We start from the raw sequence: 17989 nt of genomic DNA, 5'->3' as shown, positions 1-17989 counted from the left end.
CCATTGATTCACTACTTAAGCTCAGAATTGTATTTTCAGTTATTACTCTTAAAAATACTATGGTCCTTAGAGGGGGAAAGGCCATCATGAATATGTTGTAGGTTGACTAGCTTACCATGACTGTGATTGATGATAAGAATGGGCATTGCTTAATAGAAAATGGAATAAAAGGGAGGTCAGACACACCAGACCCAATTCATATTTGTGAAATAGGAATAACCATACTTATTCCAAACCCAATTCATAGTTGTAAAATAGGAATAATCATACTTATTCCAACAACCTCACAGACTTTTCTGACATTCAATTAAATAATACCAGGAAAGCCCTTTTTAATACAAGTTGTTAACTCCCAAGCAATGAATAAAGCGAAGAGCACAAAGTAAACTTCAGAAATTTCCATGAAATATTAATTAGTTCTAAAGGCAATATTGCATTTTGTATTGAAAATAAGAACCAGGGAGCATCCATTAGAGGTATAAACTCCTGCAGGAATTTTTTTTTTCCATATGATATTCCTATTAGTAGGAATTTATACACACACACACATAGACAGGAGGGAAACAGAGACAGAAAAACAGGGGAGGAAGAGAGAGAAGGAGAGAGACACAAAATGATATATATATATATATATATATATATATATCTTATTAATCTCTCAGAATTAGAAGTACAACCTTGGATTAGACATTGCATAATCAGCACCCTTAATCAACCATGGAGGAAAGATCAAATATACAGTTTTAACCCAGGAGACACATATAATTCTGAATTGGAGTGAATATAAACCCTGAGCACTTGTAGATGTACTATGCTGCTGAGTCTTACTCTAGTGCTAGAACATGGTATAGAGTTGTCCACAGGTCACCTTCATGAAGATTATAATGGCAGAACATAAGATTTAGCAGTTTCTATACATAAAGATATAAAGGCTTTATCAAGGTCCCAGAAAAAGATGGAGCAACAGTATGAGGACCACCATACTTGTGTACAGGGGGCTTTAAAAATAATAGTCTCGGCACCAAGTGACCAACTCATCCATCTTGACAGCCCTTAAAACATTGAGAAAATATTTCATAGCTTGCTTCCACTTCCTTAATAATCTTGGTAGAATATCAGAAAAGAGGGAAAGGAGGGCTATCATACTATTTTTAGACTACCTATAAACATATTGGTAAAATAAATGTGAAATCTTTGACAATTATGCATAGAATTGTCAAACTACTCAATCAACTTTATCATATAAACATTAACATCCTTGATATAAATGAAATGAGAAAACATAAACAAACTGAAGCTGATTAAATTGATAATTCCAAATTTCTTCTTAGAGAAGCAAATGACAGATTTGGGAGATTCTTCGCATGGAACATCAACATTGATTTTATGATATATATGGTGATTTTGTCTTTCAGGGAACATCGTAAGCCAAAGAAACAAAAAAATGACCAAATTCTTAAAGAACTAGTATTTATATAGGTTATATGTATCTGTATTTATCATAATAAAAATTAAAATTGATATTTTAATATGTATTTATTTATTTAAAAGAATAATATTAAACCTATACTAAATTAATATCAATGAAATATTTAATTAAATATGTTTCCTAAAAATTAAATAGTTATATCATTTTATACATTTTTTACAAATCATTTTAATATCTGTCTTAATATAAGATTATTGTTTTCTTGTATCTACTTCTGCATTTCTGTTAAAATATATTGTTTTTGTTGAAGTATATGAAGAAATATAGTCTCACACAGATATGTAGTAGGACACAGATGTAGTATTTTGGTAGGTACATAATATCTTAATTTTATTCTGAGAATAGTTTTCACCTCATAAACTCCCTTAAAGGGTCTCAGGTACCTGTAGCAGTCTGCAGAGAATCGCTCTTTATTAAATCAATATATGCACTAACACTAGGTGGCTTCTATATGGAAGTACACCTAGGATTTGATAATGCAATATAGGTGAGAAAATATGATTTGCCATTCAATTCAAGCCAATAAACATTTTTTAAATCTCTGCCGTGAACAAAAATTGTGCTAGGCTCTGGAATTAAAATGACAAGATAAAAAAATCCCTTTCCTCAAGGACTTTACAAACACATGTGTACAATTAATTATGATAAAAATAATATTTAGGAGACAATCTTGACTGAGATAGGCTTCACAGAATATATACCCTGTTGTTTAGACTTGAAGAAAGTCAAAGATTCTGAGGCAGAAGTGAGGAGAGTATCTTTCTTGTATAAGAAACTACAAGTAGGAAGGCATAGAGATAAGATATGCATTCCAGATCAAGAAACAAATGAATTCGAAGCCTACAGTACAGATTTTTGAGAAACATAATACCTATGTGAAAACAAAACATAACTAAATTATTACTTATCCATTTCCTTTTCCAAAATGGAATGTAGATTTTGAGCTTATCTATCCCATTGTTTTTGTTTTTTCTTAAAACCAGCTCCTGCATTTATTTTTTGGCTCAGTAGTTTTTATTACTTTCAATCATATTAATACAACCTTTGATTTTTAGAATTTCCAATTTGGTGCTCAATTGGGGATTTGCAATTTGTTTTGTTTTGTTTTTCCCCAAGGATTTTTAGTTGCATGCCAAATTCATTGACCTGTTCTTCTTGTTTTTCTATTTTGTTGATGCAAGAATTTAAAGAGATATTTCCCCCAATATACTGCTTTGTCTGCATCCCATAAAATTTGCTCTGTTATCTCAATGTTGTCATTCTCTTCCATGAAATTGATTGTTTCTATGATTTCTTCTTTGACCCACTTGTTCTGTAGGATTAGATCATTCAATTTCCAATTAATTTTCCATCTATCTTTCCATTACTCTTTGTCAAATTCAATTCTTATTGCATTGTGATCTAAAAAGGAATACATTTAATATTTGTGTCTTTCTATAATTGATTTTTAGATTTTTTATGCTGTAACACTCAGTTTTTATATTTATGCCATATATCACCAAGAAAATTCCTTTCTGTTCCCACTCAGTTTTCCCAAAAAGTCCATCACATCCAATTTTGCTAGTATTCTATTTACCTCCTTAGTTTCTTTCTTATATACTTTTGGGTTGGGCTTATTGAATTCTGAGAAGGAACAGTTGAATTCCCCCACTAGTATAGTTCTTGTTACTCACAATTTTTCCTTTAAGAATGTAGATTCTGTATTATTGTTCTGTAAGAAATGACCAACGGGATGATTTCAGAGAAGCCTGGAGAGATTTACATGAACTGATGATGCTGAGTGAAATGAGCAGGACCAGGAGATCGTTGTATATTTCAACAACAGTACTATATGATGATCCATTCTGATGGACGTGGCCATTTTCTTTCTTTTTTTTTTCCTATTTTTTTTCTTTATTATTAATTTTTATAATTATAACATTTTCTTTGACAGTACATATGCAAGGTAATTTTTTTTTACAACATTATCCCTTGTACTCCCTTCTGTTCCAAGTTTTTCCCCTCTTTCCCACCACCCCCTCCCTAGATGAAAGGCATTCCCATACATATTAAATATCTTATAGTATATGCTACGTACAATAGGATTGTATTCGGAAGGTAAAAATAATCTGGGAAGAAAAACAAAAAAACAAACAAACAAACAAAACAAAAAACAAACAAAAAAAAAACAATGCTCACAGTTTATACTCATTTCCCAGTGTTCCTTTTCTGGATGTAGCTGATTCTGTCCATCACTGATCAATTGGAATTGCATTAGCTCTTCTCTATGTTGAAGATATCCACTTCCATCAGAATACATCCTCATACAGTATCATTGTTGAAGTGTATAATGATCCCCTAGTTCTGATTGTTTCACTCAGCATCAGTTGATGTAAGTCTCTCCAAGCCTCTCTGTATTCCTCCTGTTGGTCATTTCTTACATATACCTTCATATGCCATAATTTACCCAACCATTCTCCAATTGATGGACATCCATTCATTTTCCAGTTTCTAGCCACTACAAAAAGGGCTGCCACAAACATTTTGGCACATACAGGTCCCTTTGCCTTTTTTAGTATTTCCTTGGTATATAAACCCAGTAGTAGTATGGCTGGGTCAAAGGGTATGCACATTTTGATAACTTTTTGGGCATAACTCCAGATTGCTCTCCAGAATGGTTGGATTCTTTCACAGCTGCACCAACAATGCATCAGGGACGTGGCCATTTTCAACAATGAGATGAACCAAATCAGTTCAAATAGGGCAGTAATGAACTGAACCAGCTACACCCATCAAAAGAACTCTGGGAGATGACTATGAACACTACATAGAATTCCCAATCCCTCTATTTTTGTCTGCTTGCATTTTTGATTTCCTTCACAGGCCAATTGTACACTATTTCAAAGTCCAATTTTTTTGTACAGCAAAACAACTGCATGGACATGTATACATATATTGTGTTTAATTTATAGTTTAACATATTTAACATGTATTGGCCAACCTGCCACCTGGGGGGGAGGGGAAAAATTAGAACAAAGTTTTGGCAATTGCCAATGTTGTAAAATTACCCATGCATATATCTGGTAAATAAAAACTAATAAAAAATGTAGATTCCGTATTACTTGGTACATATATGTTTAGTATTGATATTGCTTCATTGTCTATGATACTTTTGAAGCAGATATAATTTATTTTCCTGTCTCTTAACTAGATATATATTTTTGCTTTTTTTTTTTTTTTTTTTTTTTTTTTTGGTCTATGATTGGGATTTCTACCCCTTCTTTTCTTTTCCTCAGGGGAACCACAATAGATTTTACTTCAACTCCTTACTTTTACTCTTTCTGCCTGTGTCTGTTTCAAATATCTTTTTTATAAACAAATATATCATATGATTTTGGGTTTCCCTCTCCTCAGGTTTCTCTTTTTTAATTTTTAAAATTGTATCTTTATTAGTTACATGTAAAACAATTTTTACATTTGTTTTTAAAATGTTGAGTTTCGGGGCGGAGCCAAGATGGCAGAGAAGATACATGCGACTGTGTAAGCTCCTTTCTTCCCTCACAACCAACTAGATATAATCAGCCTCAGAAATAGCGCTGGACTGATAGAATCCACAAGGACTGGAAGCACGACTTACCAGCTGAAGAGAATCTGGAGTTTCAACAGGAAAGGTCAGCTCCCAGGGGAGGAAGAAGAGAGGCCAGTGCAGACAGTGGGGTAGTGGCACACTGCGCCGATCGCACTGGGGAGGGCTCTGGGATCAGAGAAGCCACTGAGATAGAGGAATCTGGCACAGGCTGTTAGCTCTTCTCTGCTTATAATACAGCAGTTCAGAAGAGAAATCAAGCCAACTTAATTTAAAACCAGATTAGATCTTCCAGGATCCCAGGGGTGACTCAGCAGATCTCGGCACTGTGGGTGTGGCCGACATAGGCAATCCAGGCTTTCACCTGGGGGTAGTTAAGAGATTGAAAAGTGGGCGGGGTGGTAACTCATAGTGCCTGGCTCCTCTGGAGGCTGTGGAACTCAGCCCCAGAAGTCCCAGAGAAGCGAAATCTTTGAACTAGATATAGATAGAGTAAAGGTAAAAGGTTGGAGCAAAATCTATTATGCTTCAGTTAAAGCCAAAAAAAGCAGGGGTAGTTATCCTTATCTCAGATCAAGCAAAAGCAGAAGTTGATCTAGTTAAAAGAGATAAGGAAGGAAACTATATCCTGCTGAAAGGTAGCATGAATAATGAAGCCATATCAATACTAAACATATATGCACCAAGTGGTATAGCATCTAACTTTCTAAAGGAAAAGTTAAAAGAGTTGCAAGAAGAAATAGACAGTAAAACTATAATAGTGGGAGATCTCAACCTTGCACTCTCAGATTTAGACAAATCAAACCACAAAACAAATAAGAAAGAAATTAAAAAAATAAATAGAACATTAGAAAAACTAGGTATGATAGACCTTTGGAGAAAACTGAATGGCAATAGAAAGGAATATACTTTCTTCTCAGCAGTTCATGGATCCTATACAAAAATTGACCATATATTAGGACATAAAGATCTCAAAATTAAATGTAGGAAGGCAGAAATAATAAATGCCTTCTTCTCAGACCACAATGCAATAAAAGCTACATTCAGTAAAAAGTTAGGGATAAATAGACCAAAAAGTAATTGGAAACTGAATAATCTCATCTTAAAGAATGACTGGGTGAAAGAGCAAATTATAGAAACAATTAATAATTTCACCCAAGATAATGACAATGATGAGACATCATACCAAAATCTGTGGGATGCAGCTAAAGCAGTAATAAGGGGAAATTTTATATCTTTAGAGGCTTATTTGAAGAAAATAGAGAAAGAGAAGATTAACGAATTGGGCTTGAAACTTAAAAGGCTAGAAAAAGACCAAATTAAAAACCCCCAACCAAAAATTAAACTTGAAATACAAAAATTAAAAGGAGAAATCAATAATATTGAAAGTAAAAAAAACTATTGAATTAATAAATAAAACCAAGAATTGGTTTTATGAAAAAGCCAATAAAATAGATAAACCTTTGGTAAATCTGATCAGAAAAAAGAAAGAGGAAAATCAAAGTGTTAGTCTTACAAATGAAAAGGGGTATCTTTCCACCAATGAAGAGGAAATTAGAGAAATAATAAGGAGTTACTTTGCCCAACTTTATGCCAATAAATTTGATAACTTCAGTGAAATGGATGACTACTTCCAAAAATATAGGCTTCCTAGATTAACAGAGGAGGAGGTAAACTGCGTAAATAGTCCCATTTCAGAAAAAGAAATAGAACAAGCTATTAATCAACTCCCCAGGAAAAAATCCCCTGGACCAGATGGATTTACATGTGAATTCTACCAAACATTTAAAGAGCAATTAGCCCCAATGCTATATAAACTATTTGAAAAAATAGGGAATGAAGTAGTCCTACCAAACTCCTTTTATGACACAGACATGGTACTGATACCTAAACCAGGTAGATCGAAAACTGAGAAAGAAAATTATAGACCAATTTCCTTAATGAATATTGATGCTAAAATTTTAAATAAGATATTAGCAAAAAGAATTCAGAAAATCATCCCCAGGATAATACACTATGATCAAGTAGGATTCATACCAGGAATGCAGGGCTGGTTTAATATTAGGAAAACTATTAGTATAATTGACCATATTAATAATCAAATTAATAAAAACCATATGATCATCTCAATAGATGCAGAAAAAGCATTTGACAAAATCCAACATCCATTCCTACTAAAAAACTCTTGAGAGTATAGGAATAAAAGGATTATTCCTTAGAATAATCAGGAGCATATATTTAAGACCGTCAGTAAGCATAATATGCAATAGAAATAAACTGGAACCTTTCCCAGTAAGATCAGGAGTGAAACAAGGTTGCCCACTATCACCATTACTGTTCAATATAGTACTAGAAACGCTAGCCTCGGCAATAAGAGCCAAGAAAGAGATTCAAGGAATTAGAGTAGGAAATGAGGAAATCAAACTATCACTCTTTGCAGATGACATGATGGTATACTTAGAGAACCCCAAAGACTCTGCTAAAAAGCTATTAGAAATAATTCAGAATTTTAGCAAAGTGGCAGGATACAAAATAAATCCACATAAATCCTCAGCATTCTTATATATCACCAACAAAATGGAACAGCAAGAGCTACAAAGAGAAATTCCATTCCAAACAAATGTTGAGAGTATAAAGTATTTGGGAATCCATCTACCAAAGAAAAGTCAGGAATTATATGAAAAAAATTACAAAACACTTGCAAAAAAAATAAGAGTCAGATTTAAATAATTGGAAAGACATTCAGTGCTCTTGGATAGGCCGAGCGAATATAATAAAGATGACAATACTCCCCAAACTAATCTATTTATTTAGTGCTATACCAATCAGACTCCCAAGAAACTATTTTAATGACCTAGAAAAAATAACAACAAAATTCATATGGAAGAATAAAAGGTTGAGAATTGCAAGGGAACTAATGAAAAAAAAAGTCAGAGGAAGGTGGTCTAAGTGTACCTGATCTAAAGCTATATTATATTGCAGCAGTCACCAAAACCATTTGGTACTGGCTAAGAAATAGAACCATAGATCAGTGGAACAGATTAGATACAAAGGACAAAAAAGGGTACATCTATAGCAATCTAATCTTTGACAAACCCAAAGATACCAACATTAGGGACAAAAATTCATTATTCAGAAAAAAAACTGTTGGGAAAACTGGAAATTAGTATGGCAGAAATTAGATATGGACCCACACTTAACACCATATACCAAGATAAGATCAAAATGGGTCCATGATTTAGGCATAAAGAATGAGATAATAAATAGATTAGAGGAATAGAGAATAGTCTACCTCTCAGACCTGTGGAGGAGGAATTTATGACCAGAGGAGAACTAGAGATCATTATTGATCACAAAATAGAAGATTTTGATTACATCAAACTAAAAAAGTTTCTGTACAAACAATACTAATGCAAACAAGATTAGAAGAGAAGTAACAAATTGGGAAAATATTTTTAAAAGCAAAGGTCCTGACAAAGGTCTCATTTCCAAAATATATAGAGAACTGACCCTGATTTATAGGAAACCAAACCATTCTCCAATTGATAAATGGTCAAGGGATATGAACAGACAATTCTCAGATGATGAAATTGAAACTATTTCCACTCATATGAAAGAGTGTTCCAAATCACTACTGATCAGAGAAATGCAAATTAAGATAACTCTGAGATACCACTACACACCTGTCAGATTGGCTAAGATGACAGGAACAAATAATGATGAATGTTGGAGGGGATGTGGGAAAACTGGGACACTGATACATTGTTGGTGGAGTTGTGAAAGAATCCAGCCATTCTGGAGAGCAATTTGGAACTATGCCCAAAAAGTTATCAAACTGTGCATACCCTTTGACCCAGCATTGCTGTTATTGGGATTATATCCCAAAGAAATACTAAAGAGTGGAAAGGGACCTGTATGTGCCAAAATGTTTGTGGCAGCTCTTTTTGTTGTAGCTAGAAACTGGAAGATGAATGGATGTCCATCAGTTGGAGAATGGTTGGGTAAATTGTGGTATATGAAGGTTATGGAATATTATTGCTCCATAAGAAATGACCAGCAGGAGGAATACAGAGAGGCTTGGAAAGACTTAAATCAACTGTTGCTGAGTGAAATGAGCAGAACCAGAAGATCATTGTACACTTCAACAACAATACTGTATGAGGATGTATTCTGATGGAAGTGGAAATCTTCAACATAAAGAAGATCCAACTCACTTCCAGTTGATCAATGATGGACAGAAATAACTACACCCAGAGAAGGAACACTGGGAAGTGAATGTAAATTGTTAGCACTACTGTCTATCTACTCAGGTTACATGTACCTTCGGAAACTAATAATTAATGTGCAACAAGAAAATGATATTTACACACATGTATTGTATCTAGGTTATATTGTAACATATGTAAAATGTATGGTATTACCTGTCATCGTGGGGAGGGAGTGGACAGAGGGACGGGATAATTTGGAAAAATGAATAAAAAAACAAACATACAACAACAAAAAAAGTTTCAGATTCTGTGTCTGTCTCCCTCCTCAGACCCCTAATCCTTTAAGAAAGTACATGTAAAGTTTTACAAAACATTTCTATAAAAGTCATGTTGTGAGAGAAAACATAGATCTCCCCCACCTCCCAAAAAAGCCCTCAAGAAAAATAAAAATTTTAAATTATGCTTCAATCTGTATTCAGACACAATCAGTCCTTTCTCTGGGAATGGATAACACTTTTTTTTTTTTATCATAAGTTCTTCTAAGTAGTCTTGGATCATTATATTGATGACAATAGCACACATTTGTTCATCTGACAACATTGTTACTACATTGTGCACAGTACATTTCATTTTGCATGCGCTCATGGAAAACTTCCCAGGTTTTTCTGAGACCATGCTCATCATCTTTTCTTTTAGAGCAACAGTATTCCACCATAATTTCATACCACAATTTATTTATCCATTTCCCAATTGATGAATATCCCCTCAATTTCCAGTTCTTTGCCGTAAGAAAAGATGCTATAAATATTTTTGTACATATAGGTCCTTTTTAAAAATCTCTTTTGGAATAAATTGTGGTATTGTTAAATCAAAGAGTATGCATGCTTTTTTAGTCATTTGGAAAAAAATAATATCTTCTAATTATTTATCAGTTGGGGAAAAGCTCTTATTTTTCATAACCTTGAACCAATTTCCTACACATTTGAGAAATGAGGCCTTCATTAGAGTAATTTGCTTCATAACTATTTCACAATTACTATTGCTAACTGTGTCTCCCTGTGTTTTCTATTCACTTTCTCCTTTTACCCTATCTTGCCTCAAAAGTGTTTTTCTGACCACTCCCTTCCCCAATATGCCCTCTCTTCTATCACTCTCCCTCCCTTCCTATTTTCCAGTACAGTAAGAAATATTTCTATGCCCATATTGAATATGTAAGTTATTTCCTTTTTGAGCCAATTCTGATGACAGTAAGTTCACTCGCTCACCTTTATTTCCCCCCATCTTCCCCGCCACTGTATAACCTTTGCCTTCTTTTAAGGCAGATAATTTATACCATTCCATCTCTCCCTTTCCCTTTCTTTCTCTTCCCCCTTAATTTTATTTTTAGATCTTATCCATTTATATTCAACTCAAACCTTTGCCTGCCCTCTCTCTCTCTGTCTCTGATTCTATGTCTCTGTCTCTCTCTGATTTTGTGTTTCTGTCTGTCTCTGTCTGTCTCTTTGTCTCTGTCTCTCTCATATTTTATATATATATATATATATATATATATATGTGTGTGTGTGTGTGTTTGTGTGTGTATGTATATACATACATATACATATATGTGTATATATACATTCATATACATACATATATACATACATATATACATACATGTATGTATATATACACACATATACATATATATGTACATATATATGCATATACATAGTATATATATCCTAATTGCCCTAATAATGAGAAAGTTCTTATGAATTTGAAGTAGCAACATCTTATGCAAGAATATATGATTTGCCATTCCTGGCAACCCCATTATGCTTATGTCTTCTATTGGAAAATCACATTTTCTATTCAGCTCAGGTCTTTTCATCATGAATGCTTAAAAGATCTCTATTTTATTAAATATTCACCTTTTCCCCTGAAGGGTTATGCTCAGTTTTGCTAGGGAAGTGATTCTTGGTTGTAATACTTGCTCCATTGCTCTCCAGAATATCATATTCCAAGCCCTCTGATCCATAATGTATAAGCTGCTAAATCTTGTGTTATCCTAACTATAGCTCCACTATATTTGAATTAATTTCTTTCTGGATGTTTACAATAGTTTCTCCTTGATATGGGAGTTTTAGAATTTACCTATTATATTCCTGTGAGTTTTGATTCAGGAGGTGATTAGTGGTTTTTTTTTTTCTTTCCTTGATAATTTCTTGAAAATTATATGTAGGTTTGTTTTATTTATTATCAAATTATTGACCCCACACCCCTCCCTAAGAAAATAAGATATAATTAACTTTAAATAGAACTTCACTAGGGCATGAGGATTAATAACAAGTTTATTTATTCAGTGTGATACATTTCAGAAACTATGAAGGATAAAGATCTCAGTTTTATATTTCAAGATGAAGAAATGGAAGGACATTCAGAGATCGCCAAGGTTCACATAAGCTTACTTAACTATCTTTAGTGTTAATTTACAAGAAAGTAGCAAGGGAAATAATCGTAGATGATTAACAGAGTACTATTTATCAACAAATATTTTCCTATCTATTTTTTAATCATGTAAAACATTGTCAATTTCAATTTGAAAACTTTGTCTCACAAGTTAATTGACATACAGGACAGAAAAGAAGGTTTGTGGTCAGGTCCCTAGGAATTATCTCTGAAAACAGCTGCACAAAATGCCTGAAGCTTGAGAAAGTGCACCCTCTACCCTGAAAGCAGAGTATCAGAGTTAAAAGACAAGGAAAATGAGCAGACAACAGAAAAAGTTTCTGATTATGCAAAGTTACTATAGTGTCAAGGAAGATCAAAACATACCCTCAGGAGAAGATAACAAAATCAAAGCTATTACATCCAAAGCTTCCAGGAAAAATAAGTATTGGTCTCAGGCTATGGGATCACTTAAAAGGGATTTTGAAAATCAAGTAAGAGAGATGAGAAAAAAAGTAGGAAGAGAATTGCAAAAAGGAAATTCAAAAAGCTAATGAAGATAAGAATGCTTTGAAAAGCAAAATTGGTCAAATGGGAAAGGAAGTATAAAAACTCACTGAGAAAAATGCTTTAAAATTAGAATTGAGCAAATGTAAGCTAATGACTTTATGAGAAATCAAGATACAATAAAGCAAAATTTTTAAAAAATGGAAAAAATGGGGAGGGGAATGACATTTTATTATACAAACAATTGCCCTAGTAAATAAATCCAGAATAAATAAATTTTTAAAAATATTGGTTTATCTGAAAGTCATGCTCAATAAAGATTCCAGACATTATTTTTCAAGAGATTATCAAGGAAAAGTAGAAATGGACATACATATAATGCAATTGATATAATGAAAAAAATAAGTCAAACGTGATAAAAAGCCAATTGGATTTATTCATTTAAAAGCTGTTTAAATAGTGTTGGGATCAAATAAGCATTTCATAATTGGGTGAATAGTTAGGAAGAGAAAGTATGAAGAACAAACTATTCTTTATAAAAGCTACTGGAGAAAGGGCGGGCCTCAAAAACTTTTCACTTAATAAATAACCATGACTGAAGAAAGTGTTTATATTTATTGTTTGCTTTTTTGATTTTGGGGTGGGAGAGACCTGAGCATGTTTTTAGGAGAGAGAGAGTGAAGGTGAGGGAAGGCATACTATGAACTAAGAAGATAGCCAATGGAATAATATTAACAAGAGTAATAATGCTAATAGTGAAAGAAAACATGAAATAGTTTTAGAGAAGAGAGAATGGGATGAGTCTCTGAAAATATCTGGCTTTGAATATAATTCTGGATATAACTTTTGAATCTTAACTCTGATATATACTAGTTGTGTCAAGTTACTTAAGTTCTCTCTTACTCTCATCTGCAATCTGTGGAGATTTAAAAAAGACTTAATACCTGATTGGTTGGGGATTAGAGGTTAAAAGAAATGAAAGATGTTGTGAAATGAAATAATACCAATAAACAATTTTGTAAATTTCAAATAGCTATTTCAATGACATTTATAATTGTAAAAATTGCATTTTACACAATTGTTTAAAGTTTGCAAAACATTTTGTATAGAGTTGAGAAGGGAGGAATAAGTGAATAAATGGAGAGACTAGTTTTAGCACTGAATAGGGCACCTAAGGCTCTGAGTGTAAAGGAGAAAAGAATTGAAGCATTTAATTTAATTTAAATGAATTAGTAGATTTTTCATTTGTCAGAGCTTGCCAATTCATTTACTAAAGGCCATTGGAAACTCGATGAAATTGATGGCAAAGGAAGAAAAAGTTTCATCTCATAAATTTCCTGATATTATTTACTACAAAGAAAAAGAGGTTTCACAGGAGGAATATATGGATTGGAATATAATCTTTTTGTTGTTGTTGTTAAAGTCACTTCCTCAACTTCTCTTCTTCCCATCTTTGTCATAGAATCTTACAAAAGACTTCCTTTCAAAGCCTGTAGCAATATTTGTCCTACTTTAAAAAATAGTTTAATGTAATTTCCCTTTACAAAAAGTTATTTTTTATATTCTTAGTTCAAAATGTGCCGTTTCCTACAGCTCATTTTTTTTTCCATAGTCCAGTAGTGTCTCTTTTATTAGAGGACTTATGCCAAGTAGCTGTAGAATCTCTCTAATTTTATTGTCTTTCACCATTTTGTGGTTTCTCTGATGCTTGATTATGATCTCTGCCTCTGGCATCTGATATTGCTGCTGCATTTTTTCAGCTTTCAGTAGTGAACTGTTATGAATTAAACATGCTCAAGGGTTCTTAGGAAATAAATGTGTCTCTGTGTGTACACACACACACACACAATTTATTTATTTAATACATATATATGTATATATATATATATATATATATATATATATATATATATATATATATATATATATATATATATATACATATACACACATACATATGTGCATATATGTATTTTAGACTCCCTAACCATACCACACACAAAAAAAGAAAAAAGTTATTTCTTTATTGCCTTTGTCTAAAAAATAAACATAATTATTTTATTTTATTTTTATTTCATGGTGAAGAAGCTATAAAAAGTAACCTAGCTAAATTTATTGCATAAGAATTCAAATCACATTATTTTTTCTCATGTTGCTTACATTAATTTATTATTACTATGCCATAGTTAGAATACCTACCTCAATAGCTTAAGATGACAGAATTTTTAATTGTATTATATGGAGGATATATCCCTAGCCATTTAACTCCAATTTAAAATAAAAACCCTTACTTTAAGATATAAGCTATTTTTTCAGAGATAAAAGTCCTACATGTAAAGAATACTAGAATATAGTTGATGAGGTGAAAATCCTTTTTGTTAGCATAAAAAAGAACTCCCTGGTTTCTTCTGAAATGCTCTTCTATTGACAAAATTTCTGCATGATTAAATTCATCTGTGTCAGGTTTGAATTACTTTTGATTGCGTCTGTTTTCCATTCTCAATTTAGTTACCTGTACTCATCATTTAGGTTTTCAAACTTCCATATACTTCAAATCATGTATTGACTTGGTTATTTGTATCTGTGGTCCTCAGCATCTTTTTTCATTTTATATTTATTTTCAGAGAAGTATTGAGGGAATAACTGGAAAATTTCCAAATATTGTCTTCATGGTAAGTCAGTCTCCTCTTTGGGAGCTATTGAGTGGTAATGGCAGATAAATAGCTGCCAAGCTCAGAGATTTTGGACTCTTTCTACAAAGCAATATTAAAGGGAGATTTTTGTTTTAAAAAGATATTTGAGAAATAATTTTAAAAAAGGGATCTGTTTTGCAAAATATAATGTTCTGTATTAGGTAAAAGCTAGCCTTTAAGCCAGGAAATTTGGATTCTATTATCAGACCTGACACATGTTGACTGTGTGAGACCCAAGACATGTAACTTAACCTATCAATACTCTAGGCAATACTCAAGGATTCTTAAGCTGCAGAGAAGGTATTGAGTTCTATTGTTGAGTTTCCTTTCCTCGTTTTTCAATAAAATCACAAATTTCATCCCAATTCCCTGAGTAATACTTTAAAAATAATATTTCCCTGACAAAAAGTCTCACAATACTTTTCTCTGCCTCTGGCTTCCTGGAAAAAAAAAAAAAAAGGCTTCCCTAATAATATTCTAATCTTCCACACAAAATCTTTCCTGATTTCCCCAATAATATTAATTCTTCCACTTATTATTTCCAAATTATTCTGTATATATTTTGTTTGTCTCCCTTACTAGACTGGCTCCTCATAGCTTTTGCTATTGGAATTACCTTGAAGGAACTTTCCAAACCCTTTGGATTGATCATTCTGCTTGGTATTCCTTTTTCTTGCTATGGGGAATGGGAAGTTGCTCATTCTACTGAGTTCCTCAGAAGCCCTAATACTCCTACTATTACCTTCTTTAATAAATAAATGTATCTATGCAGTGTCACAACAAATTAGAAAGTATTTATTTCAGTTCACTGACCCAAATGGAATCAATAATCAGCAGGGAGTTGCCACAAAAAAATCATTACAGCAACCCACTGGTCCTCAGTAATAATATTTCGAGAATTGGAGCTACTGGATTGGGTTCTTTTGGAAGGACAAAGCTGTGATAAAATATTTCTCAGCTCAAGTGAAAATAATGCTCAATACTTATTTTTCCTCGCACATGTTTGCTTCCTAAAATAGATGAGGATCATTTTAAATAATTTTAAATAATTGAATATCTGCATATGTGCCCACCCAATAATTGTACATTCTAATGAGGCATTTTTAAGAAAAAATGACAGCAGTATGAAAGTGCTTCAATAGTCAGTAACAGCACAATTAAATATGATGGAGGCGTTCAGAATGAAACCAATAGGATATTTTACTGAATTGCCTTAAAAATACAAAATCTTAAAGCTACCTCTTGTGATTAGAATTTACAAATTAATATGCCTTTATAATATTTGTCTTAATTACAACAATTGCAATCCACTATTGTCTCTTGGAAAGTAAATTATGATTTGTGAAGCTGAGGGAATTTTATAACTTGATATAAATGGTTTCTAAAGGATTCTTAAACAGCTAGCGATAAAGAACTATTTTCTTGAAAAATCAAATATGCCCATATATGTATATACATATGTAGATGCATATTTATGTATACACAGATATGTGTGTGAAGTATTTTATGAAGAAGTCCAAAGCTCTTTGCATCAGAAGGGTCATAAGACCACAATACATCCAGTAGCTCAGTTTTACCTTTTGAATAATAAAGCAAATAAGGCTGAGAAAAAGTTTAACAACTTGCTCAGTCACATAAGTTTATGAGTCACAGAGTCAGGAACAGAATCTAGGTCTCCTGACTCAAAGTAGGTCAATAATATTGCCATTATAACATCTGACTTCAAAAATCTCAAATTTCTTTTATGAAAGACTTCAAATTAAATGATATTCCAACTGTAAGGAAGTATAGGAAGTACATATGGTGAAGCTAGATGTTGTAGTGGACAGAGCACCTGCTCTGATCAGGAGGACCTATGTTTAACTCTGACCTTGACTCTTAATACTCACTAGCTGTGACCCTGGGCAAGTTACCTAACCGCAATTACCTCAACAAAAAAAAAAAAATTAAGTCTAAGATAGCTGACTGAGAGATTCAATGATTTGACCACGGTTCTAGGGCTAGTAAACACTGAAAGAAGAATTTGAATGAGAATCTCCCTAACTTAGAGCAATTTGGAACTATGCTCAAAAAGTTATCAAACTGTGTATACCTTTGACCCAGCAGTGTTACTACTGGGCTTATATCACAAAGAGATCTTAAAGAAGGGAAAAGGACCTGTATGTAAAAGAATGTTTGTGGAAGCCCTTTTTGTAGTGGCTAGAAACTAGAAACTGAGTGGATGCCCATCAATTGGAGAATGGCTGAATAAAATGTAGTATATGAATGTTATGGACTATTATTGTTCTGTAAGAAATGAACAGCAGGATGATTTCAGAAAGGCCTGGAGAGACTTACATGAACTGATGCTGAGTGAAATGAGCAGGACCAGGAGATCATTATGTACCTCAACAATGCTACTGTATAAGGATGTATTCTGATGGACAAGGCCCTCTTCAACAATGAGATGAACCAAATTAGTTCTGATAGAGCAGTAATGAATTGAACCTGCTACACCCAGCAAAATAACTTGGGAGATGACTATGAACCACTACATAGAATTCCCAATACCTATGTTTTTGTCCGCTTGCATTTTGGATTTCTTTCACAGGCTAATTGTACACTATTTCAAAGTCTGACTCTTTTTGTACAGCAAAATAACTGCATGGGCATGTATACATATATTGTATTTAATTTATACTTTAACATATTTAACATGTATTGGTCAACCTGCCATCAGGGGGAGGGAAGGAGGGGAAAATTAGAACAAAATGTTTGACAATTGTCAATGCTGTAAAATTACCCATGCATAGATCTGGTAAATAAAAAGCTATAATAAAAAAATAAAGAGAATCTCCCTGACTTTTAAACCATCATTCTTACTACTCACTACAAATCTCTTTATCACCTGCCATATCTCTGACTTCACAAATGCCCATTATTTCTGTCAGACTTCTGCAACTCTCTGATTCATATTCTGTTTTCATAGTTCTCTCTTTGGATATGGATATAACTTTCTATCATAAGTCTATTGGAATTGCCTTCAATTACCACATTATTGAGAAGAGACAAGTCTATCACAGTTGATCATCACATGATCTTGTTGGTACTGTGTACT

The sequence above is a fragment of the Sminthopsis crassicaudata genome, chromosome 6, assembly GCF_048593235.1.
Source record: "Sminthopsis crassicaudata isolate SCR6 chromosome 6, ASM4859323v1, whole genome shotgun sequence".
In the NCBI taxonomy this organism is placed as follows: Eukaryota; Metazoa; Chordata; class Mammalia; order Dasyuromorphia; family Dasyuridae; genus Sminthopsis; species Sminthopsis crassicaudata.
This window is presented reverse-complemented; position numbering follows the sequence as displayed.